Source organism: Miscanthus floridulus, chromosome 2, assembly GCF_019320115.1.
Source record: "Miscanthus floridulus cultivar M001 chromosome 2, ASM1932011v1, whole genome shotgun sequence".
NCBI classification, from domain to species: Eukaryota; Viridiplantae; Streptophyta; class Magnoliopsida; order Poales; family Poaceae; genus Miscanthus; species Miscanthus floridulus.
Window position 1 is genome coordinate 56,159,069 of NC_089581.1, and position 10,769 is coordinate 56,169,837.

Consider the following 10,769-nt stretch of genomic DNA (forward strand, 5'->3'; position numbering starts at 1 on the left):
CGTTACGACGGTACTCTAAAACAAAGAATTAGAAGAAAGGACAAACGTATACTTGTAGCGATTGACTATGCAAGTTGACTGACTGCTCCTCGATATTTATTTTCTCCGCTCGTCTGCTTGCTGGTTACTGCTGCCGTACTGGACATTGCTTCCTCGTGACCTCGCGCGCGTGGGCCTGCTGGCCTGGCTGCGATGTCTGCTTGCTTTGATTTGATGCATCGCGCAGTCCTTCCTTGTTTGTTCGCCTACCGCGCCACGTGCTTGTGGTCGCTGTCGGTCAGTCTGCTCCGCTCCTAGCTGGCGAGCTCGCTCTCAGCTCTTTCGCATGCCTGCCTTTTTCTTGCCCCGTCCGTCCCAGCTCTGCTCGTCCTCCTCGCCTTCCTCTCGCGCGCCTGAGCTGCTTCCCCTCCTTTGCTTGCCTCACACCAGTGCCGCCGTAGCCGCTCCTTCCCAACGCGCGCGAACAGCCACCCCCGAGCCCCTGGTCCGCTTTGGACTACAGCTGTCGGCGCTGCCCTCTCCCACCAGCAGCAGGTCCTGTGTCCCACCGTCGGAGCCGCATCGTCTCGCCGGTCCATCCGTGCCGGGCCTGCTGCTCCACGCCGCGCCTGGAACACCGCACCGGTCCGGACCACGTTGCCCGCGTCGCGTCACCGCAGCCGCCCCGGTGCGCCATGGCCGCCGCCGTTCGCCTCCCTTCACCAGAGCCGCGCAATCCCGCCGTCCCGGCCGCTGTCGCAACCACCATGGCCGCGACCCGCACGCCATCACCGGGTACGTCACGCCGCCCGTCGTGCCCCACAGTCGCCGAGCCCGAGCCCGCGCGCCCCCCTCTCACTCTGCTTGCCTCTGCTGCATCGGCGCACGCCATGCTCGTGCCGTAGCTCTACCTCCACGCCGCGTCTCCGCCATGGTCGCGCCTGTCGGGGCCACGCCGTGCCGGTGCCGTGCCGTAGCGCCACGTCCCGCCAGTGTCGCCCTTCCGCGCCCTTTTCGGCTTCGCTGCGCCCCGCAGCGCCGCAACCGCCATTGCCACCGCTGGTGCATGTAGCCTGGCCGCTGTGGCCATCGTCGGCTCCTGGCCCCCTCAGCCCGAGGTCGCCGGCGGGTTCCCGTGCAGCTCCCGTCGCTGCCGTGCTTTCCTGGCCGGGATTGGTCGCCGGCCGGAGCTCCTCTGCCCTGGGCTCTGTTCGTGGAGGATGAAGAGGTGGGTAAAAGGGTATGTATCCAAAGGAGAAAGATTATACAGGGTCCCTATTGCAGAATACTAAACTCATGTAAATAGTACGTTAGTACCGTAGATTAATTTGAGTAAAGTATGGGGGCCTACTCACAAAATGTACCGCCATCGCCGCGTGCTGGGCCAGCCTGCTCCCGCACGTGGGCCGACCTGCTCACCGCCGTACTGAGCCGCTCGCGCCCGTCCCCACGTTGGGCCGCGCGCGCCCGCCTGGCCTCTGGCCGGCTTGCTCTCACGCACTGGGCTCCCCTGCCTGGGCCGCCTGCGCCGATAATGCGGCCATCCCGGCTGCTGGGCCGTCGCGCCCCGTTGGGCCGCGTGCGCGCCTGCCGGCTTTGTTTTGTTGCGCTATTTTATTTTGTTAATTCAGCGCCTTTCAAAAATTTAAAGAAAGTGTAGAAAAATCTTAAAAATACCAAACCAGATTTGTTTAGTTCCTAAAATCATGATCTATCTAATAGTGTATTTTGTTCACATAGATTCGGTATGTTTTGAGGATTGCTCTAATTATTTTAAAATGCTTAATATTGTTAAAAGGAGAACTTGTAGAAATTTCCTTGGAAAATTGGTAATAGTGTTGAATCTAAAATTTTTACAGTATGCTCCTAGCAATATTAGGTACTCACTGTAATTTTTGTAGCTCTAGAATAATTAGTTTGCTAAATAGATAATGATGTCCGATTGCGAATAAAGATTAAATTGATAGAATAGAATAAAGAAACAACCTTGATTTATATAACTAAAATAATTGTTGGGAAATAACGTCTTATTCAACAACGTGTGTATGTAGCCTAAGTATGGACGTCGTTAGAACTAGCTCGTTAGCTTAGTGCGGCATGATCGGGTTTCTAAGCATTTGGCTATCGTTGATTATTTGTATCTATGCATTTGCATCCATGCATATCATATAGGTACGATAATGAATCAACGAATTGATTGAAGGATGATTGGGAATCCAAAGATGGTGTAATGATATTCTCTCCAGGAGATAATGCAATGGGCTTTCTATTCAAATGATGGTGGATGATCTAATGATGCAGATACTAACTTTTTAATATATATCTTACTCAGGCAAGCCCCGGTGCATAACCCCTACTTTTCTGCAGTTTAAATTATATTTGTGTATTAAGTTTTAAGGAGTGGAATGAAACCCACTTGCATATATATCTTTATCCTATGAGTCTTACTAGTATGACAGGATCATGTAGAATGCTATGCTACAGGACTCCGGTAGAAGTCGAGTGATTGCCTGTCACTCGCGAGAGATAGGAAATATATTACTGTATTATTATCACTTGAAAAATATAAATGGTGGAAAGAAAAAATGGTGACCGGGCAGGGATATGGTTTGGGTATTGGTGTGTGTAAGAGGTTGTGTCGCCGTGGATGCGGGGCATAGCTTGGTTACACTACTTTCCCTGTCTGTGTCGGTTAAGGACCGATCGTTGCATAAGTCATCGAGGCAAGTCACAGACTTATTATCCCGAGCACATACTTGGGTATGGGCGCTTGGAAGACTTGTTGCTCTCTTGTCGTGGGTTCCGGCTCTTTCTATCCCATAGCACCGTAGTAAGAACTGAAAGATGAAAGATAGAAAAGGAAGTCTGATTGCTTACCACCTGCTTGAAAGTAGCACATGTGCTTACATAGAATGGTTAGTTAATGAACCAATACGACTATTAATAAAAATCGAATATAAGGACGCACACTTAGTAATGCTTCCTGCAAATGCAATAAACCCACGAGCCAGATAGCCTTGCATATCCTTGGAGTCTTTTCTTTCCTCCTGTTGGGTAAGTCTTGCTGAGTACAATTGAGTACTCAGGGTTTTATTTCCTCCTGTTGCAGGTGAGATGTGGATGCTAGAGCTGACCCTTGTGTGTGGATACCTCCTGGTGGGCTCAGCGAGGATTCCTTTACGCTGCGATAGTAGTTTTTTATTTACAACTCTCACCAAATGTTTTTTTATAAATGAAAGTTTATAATATGTTGTCATAGTTGTTATATATCAATACTTCAACATGTCATGAATAGATATTTGTTTTTTATAAAAATATATTCTATAACTTATCTAATAGCATTTATTTTATTCCACAAGTATTATTGGTTTTTTATATAATTTTAATCAAACTCAACCTATTTAACTTCTCAAAATATGATAATCACATCTTTTGTGAAAGGAGAGAGTATTATACATATCCCATCTGCGGCGTCCGGCCGAAGCCGTTCTCCAACGCCTGGCGCCGCGAGGGCCACCCGTGCCGGGCCTGCCTCGTTGCAGCCCCGCGAAGCTCCTCCGTCCAGTTGTCGACGGCGAGCACCCTGATCGCCTCCGACGCGGTCACGGCAGCGGCGGCCGCGACGAGCACCAAGACTAGGGACGAGACCATGGCCGGCAGGCGGCAGCTCTGCTGCTGGCGCTGCAGAGTGCAGAGATTGAGCAGCGAGCGTCAGTTAAGACCTCTGTCTCCACTTGTATTAGGCCGCGCATGCATGCATGCCTATTCTTGCTTTTTGGCGCCATGCATGCATGCCTTTCTTCCTTTCATCTTTCGGAGAGGACAAAGTGGTCAATTAAAATATCCCTTGTACTACAGACATTTTATTAGGCCGCTTGAAATTTTTTTTAAAATTTTGTCCATTTTGACCAACACGCATCGCGTCAGACGGTGCAGCGCCCTCCGCAGGAATCAGAGTAGTAAAAGTTAACGAAGATGCGAATATGCGATCAAATATACTGGTGAGCACATCCTACCCATTTTCTTTTTAATTTGGCTCTGTTACATTACAAGCACTACTACCAAAACTCCCCTCTTTTTCTCTTTTTTTTGGGAAAAGCAAATGGTTATCGATAAAAACATAAGTGTTGCGAATAGGACACCAATTGGTGTCTTGTTTGACTTCTCGTTTGGCTAGTCTTTCTCGTGCATAAATTATTTTGTCTTAATTGAGAAGCTGAGAATACCATTGTTTTAAAAAAAAAGTGGCCTCGAGAGAAATTGGGAGCTCGGCTTGGCGTCATCGGTGGACCAATGGTGGGTTTCATTGGGCATGCGGCTAGCGGAGCGATCGATGATCCCTCTCTCCCCTGGGTCGCTGTTTTCGGGTGTCATTAGTGGACGACGTCGTCATGTCACCTGATCCCTTGGGCTCTAATCCTTCTCCATTAGCAATTCCATTAACCCTATCGAGCTGCTGCATGATGGTCGTAGTGGCTAGCCCCAGGACGCAGGGGTCGGTGTAAACTGGGCCATTGTTTTCTCTTGATAGTGTGATATGGTGGTGTGATCATCAGCTCGATCCATATATGCTTATCGTCTCGCTCAAAGAAATGTAAAAATAAGGTAAAGCCTTGCTGATGTCTACATCCCTTGGGGATTTGTGAACGCGCACTTGCACTACTGTGTGGGTCGGCCGATGGAAGGAGCATGGACAGCGAAACGTGTGATCACCAGCAACTGATTGGAGGGTAGGGTCGGAGGCACCGCGATCTGTCCTGTTCCCCAACATAATGGCCGTGATTGTAAGCACCAGCAAACAGAGACGGCGGCGCTTGCCAGCTGACAAAATTGACCGCGAGGGGTGGTAAAATCTGCCGGAAATTCCAGCATCGCATCGCCGAAGTGGTCTCCTTTCGGTCGCTGGCTCCTTGTTTGGTTTGGCCGCCACGTGGCTAGCCACGCCACGGTGAAGACTGCCACGAGCTGCCACACCTTGCAAAATTAGTGTTTGGTTGGTTATTCAACTTTCTTACGCCACAGATGTTTATATATAGGATCTAGTAGTATTTGTAGCGACAGGTGTGACATGTCTTTTGCTCGTTAAAAAAATCTGACATCGCCACAGGCGCATGGCGTGAGTGCGTGACTGGCCGTGGCGGGAAACCGAACGAGACTAACACTGTGTTTAGTTCGCAAAATGAAAAATTTTAGGTGTTACATCGGATATTTCGGGAATGTCGGAAGGGGTTTTTGGATACTAATAAAAAAACTAATTACATAGCTCGCCTGAAAACCGCGAGACGAATTTATTAAGCCTAATTAATCCGTCATTAGCGCATATTAGTTACTGTAGCACTTATGGCTAATCATGGACTAATGAGTCTTAAAACATTCGTCTCGCGATTTCCAACCAAACTGTGCAATTAGCTTTTTTTGTCTATATTTAATACTTCATGCATATACCGCAAGATTCGATGTGATAGTTTAGGGTAAAAATTTTTAGGAACTAAACCAGGCCTAATGTACTCTCTCTTTCCGCCACACCAGATCGACGAAGAAGGTGGATCTTTATCTTTGTTTTATTTTCATTTCAAGAGCGGATCGCATTCCCCAGTTTGTATCTTGGACAGGACAACACTGCATCCGTGTGCATATGATGTGCACTACAGCTTAGGCCCTGTTCGGCTTACCCCATATTTAGTTTGTTCAGCTTGTTTTTCAGTCGAAACAGTATTTTTCTCTCACAACAATTTAGTCAGAAAATATTTTTCAATCAATTTCAGCCAAAATTCAGTAAGCCGAACGGAGCCATGCACTACTGCCGGCCAAACGCAGCCGGGTGACGAAACTGACGCTGGTGACTGGACGAGCCTTGCTTGCAGTGGCCAGGTGGGAGGCGACTCGGATTGTACGGAGTACTAGGAAGCAGGAATATGGTCCACATAAGTTGATGGTGTGACCTGTGACGGACGGGACGGCAGCGTAACGGCCATCCCGCCCGGCCGTGGCCCGTGGGCGGCCGCGGCTCCGCTCACACGCCAGGGCACAAGACAAGAAGAGCTTTGCCTGGGTTTTCATATTCGCGCGCGTGCCGAGCTGGTTAGGATATTCGTGCTGGGTACAGCAGGACCCAGTTTAGATCCATTTGTCGTGTCAAAAGTTTAGACTTTTGATGCTAAACTTTAGTCCTGGGTGTTTGGATCCATGGTAAAAATAAATAAGTTAAAAATGCAAAATAAGATGTCATTCACACCCTCTAATGATTTTAGATCAGTTTTGCCTATCTTGAGATACAAATGAACTAAACTTTAGCCTCTTCTTTTGCTCATTTTTAGCTAAAAATAGGCTACAAATGTAGGGTAGGCCCAGATACCGGGATCAGGAGCGCGACGAATCGCGCAGTTCACGCGCGGCCCGGCCGGGGGACCTTGGCAGCGTATACGCGCATCATTCAGTCATCCTGGAGTTGCTAGGGTCCGGCTGTTCGGACCCTATGCACGCGCCGGCCGGGAAATTATTTTCGCGCCACTCAGGGTAGTACGCGCGCGGGCAGATGGAAGGCTGCCGCCGATATTTGCGCTGCGTGCTCCCGTCCACTCATGTGCGCACGGCCCCACCTCGGCCCGCGTCCGTCAGCTCATGCAAGGTCAGCGTTGGTCTCAGTATTTGCATGCACTGAGTTTCTACAAACTAAAAAAGGTTATAACGGCTAAACGAAACATCAAACTAAATTCTGATTATATCATTATATTTCTCACAATAAATTCTTTAAAACAAGATCTCACATGAATATATTTAGATAAAATTTTATTAACGAATATTTATCTTATGAACATGGAACATTTTCGTCTATTGAGCAGGGACCATGTTCTAGATTCAGAGAACAATATTCTGTCTTCATAAAAAAAATATTATCGGTTTAGAAGAACAGTATTCTAGTTACAGGTCCATGCAATTGGTATTATAATATGCATAAAAATAAATAAATAAATAGCATAAATAAATAAATAAATATAGAACAAAGCATAAAAAAATAAAAATATATAATATAGCAAAATTTAAAAAAATCACATGGATACTTTTCAAACATCATAAAATATACCATAAAATATCACATGTAGACTAAGTGAACATCATAAAATACATCATAGAACGTCACTAAATATATTATAGAACATCGCATATATATTACGTGAACATCAGAACATCACATGTATACTATGTGAACATCACAAAAAATAGAACATTACCTGTATACTACGAGAACATCACAAAAAATATCATAGAGCATCACATGTATACTACAAGAACATCACATGTATACTACAAGAACATCACATGTATATTACGTGAACATCACAAAATATCATAAAACATTACATATATACCACATGAACATAAAAAATATCACTGAACATCACATTTATAACACATGAACATAAAAAAATATCACATATATACTATGTGAACATAAAAAACAACATGGATCATCATAAAAAATAATAATAAAAGAAAAGAAAAGAGAAATAAAAGAAAGGTAAAAAATATAAATAATAATAATAATAATAAACACATAAACAGAAAAGAAAAGAAAAAATGAATGATGCACGAATAAAAAAAAGAAAGAAAAAGAAAAAATAAAGAAAGATAAAAATAAAAAAACATAATTAGAAAAGAAACAAAGAAAATAAATAGAAACAGAAAAGGAGAGAGAGTTAAGAAAAGAATAAAAAAAAGAGAAGCTAACTATCAACCTACCAAGAGTTAAGAAAAAAAAAGTGCAAAAGAAATAGAGAGTTAAGCAAAAGAAAAAAGAGAAATATAATAGTAATAGTGTGGAAAAGATAAACTGGACGCTGCCCTTCGTGGGCCTCCTCCTTTGCTGAACCGTCATTATGTTACTCGCCAAGGATGTACGGACGGGCAGGACTCGCACGCGGGAGCGGGAATAATCAGCGCGGTGCACGCGGGAATCATGGACGCGGTGCTCCGGTCCGAACGTTTGGACCGGACGATTCGGCGTCATCCTGCGTCTCGCACCACAAAACTAGGCAGACTCCCTTACCTTAAACGTGCGTACGCGTATCTGACGAGGGATTAGTTGGTATTATTATCCCTAGCTACGCTGTGGCAGTGGCCACCGTATCTCCACGTCTTCTTCGATCCGTGCCTTGGAGATGGGTCGAGACTCGGGAGTCGGGACTGGAGACGACGACGCATGCTCACATGATTAGGTAATGGTGCCTAAGCCGGTATTCGTATGTCTGGACGCTCCGTTTATTTGGCCGCGACGCTCTATACAAACTACTCCCTTCTATCCACTGTCCACTCAGAAATTTCTCAAAAAAAAAACTGTTCTTTCTGTCTAGCGGCACTGTTCCTTCCTACCAAGTCGCACCCCGCGCGTAGCTCGTGCCGCTTGCGCGCAGCGCTGCGCCGTCGCCGTCGGCCACCAGCACAACCGCACGCTCCCACTCCCTCCTCACTCCTTCGACCCGGCATCGCACCGCCCTCTCCATCCACCTGTCGTGCCACCTGCACGCAGCGCCACGCCGGTGTCCGAGCCCCATCGAACACCAGCGCAGCCGCGCGCCCTCGCTGTCTCCTTGCTGCTCCGACCCGGCATCGCGTTGTCCTTCCGCCCACCTGCCGCGTCGCCCACGCGTGCTCCCTCGTGGCTTGGACCACCGAGGACCCCTGCTCCTTGAACTCGGGGTGGGAGCCTAGGACCGCCGGTTGCTCTTCTTCTGAGATCTGTCTTGTCACCTCCTTGAACTCGATGTGGACGCCATCTTCTCCACTCCTCGCCAAGATCTAATTGCTGACCTAGCTCCGCTCCTCGCCTCGAGCCATTGCCTCCAGTGAACTCCACACGCCGAAGAACCTCAATTCCCTCAAGCAACAAGGAGATGTTGCGCTGAAAGCACATATTATAAGCGTACGTTTCAAGTATTTTAGATGGTTCTGAGGTATATTGCAAGTGTTTCATACGGATGTTGCATATATTACAATGGTTGTACATGAATGTTGCAAGCGTCTGTCCCCAATGTTTCACCTTTTTTCAGATGTATGTTGCAAGTGTGTTCATTTAGATGTTACATATATTTTACACATATGTTGCAAGTGTTTTATCTGCATGTTGCGTATGTTTGCAATGATTTTAAAGTGTTTTCAGGTGTTTTGTGAATATTTCATACGCGTGTTTAAAGTATTTCATCTGTCAAGTGTCTTATTTTGTATGTTGCAAGTGCTGAATATTTTAAAAATAAATCATGTGTTGCACGTAGAATACGTGTGGAAAGCATGAGAAAACACGAGCTGTCCCCGCGCGGGCGATGTCCAGGCAGCGCAGGTGGACGATGTCTGGGCAGCGCGGCCTCGCGTGGACGCACAAAATGAGACAGACTGCAGCCATGGACATCCTCCGGGCGCTAGCAGTACCGCACCTCGATTCGATTGACTTGTTCGACAAGACGACAACCATCAGCCTGGGCCTGCCTCCTTATCGCTAGTACTCACGTTCCTGCATCCTACCGTACCAACGTGGCAGACCGTAGGACGTGGTGCTCGATCGATCGACTTGTGTTGGCACTGGGCCCAAACTGGCCTCCGATCTATCTCCATGCGCCTGTTCCGCATGGCCTTTTTAACTGAACATCCCTCTGAACCTTTATTGGCCCGGTTCACTTGTCTCGTGAACTATTTCAACAAACGGAGATTGTTTTTCTCTAGTGATAAATTAACAAACAGTATCATAGCTTTTCAGCAAAGAACGGGACCAACACTCTGCCCCTAGCTGCCTGCCTACCACTACCATACCATAAGACCAATCATCAATCAAGCGAATAAAGCAGCCCATGATTTCATCACACGGACCGTGGCTTCATGGCCAAGGAAAAACCCAAGGATACGCGTACACCTGCGGCGCCACCTCCATGTGTCATGTGAATTTTAAGCAAGTTCGTTCGATCGTATTTGGCTTATAAGCCATGGTTTATCAGCCAATGAATAGTATTTTTCTCTCACATCCAACAGTCAGGCTGTTCGGTTGGCTGGTTCGTATCGTTGCTGGTTCGTGAAGAAGTGCTGCTGGCTAGTTTGTGTGAGAGAAAAATACTGTTCCGGCTGAAAATTTACGATCGTTTACGACAAGCCACAGCCAAACGAACAGGATGAGTACTTTCAGCCATGGCTTATAAGCCAAACAAGCTCAATCCATGACGAGCAGAGCGTTTGTGACGCATGATCGGCAATGATTGGCGGTGACACCGGCCTGGCTGGTTTCGACGAACGCTCTCCTCGTTGTTCTGTACGCTGTTTGGATCGGAAGCAGTACACCCCTGTACGGCTGTACTGTAGCAGTACACCGGCCGTCTTCTTCACCGTTTGCTGCGTGCGTCGTCGCTGTCATTCAGCTGCAACCTGCAGATGCTGGCTTTGCTGCTTTGCTTGCGACAAAGCATTCAGTTTAGTTATGGCTTGGATGAGCTGCTGTCTTGCTGACAGGCAATCGATTCATCCGTCATCCGTGCAATGTGGGAACTCTCCTAGCGGTCAAGGATAAGTACCATCTTCTTGTCAAAAAAAAAAGGATAAGTACCATCTTTGTCGGGCAAAAAACGGTCGATTAGGCAGCAACCCTGACGATTTGACGATATGGCGCCCCACACACACGGAACCGCTCAAATGAGGATCAAGGAGGGTTTGTTCAATAAACCCAATGCTTGCTACAACTGACTTCTTTTTGAACATGTTCTCTATCTGAGTACAAAGACGCGCAAACCTTTTGCGTAATCGAGAAAAAAAAA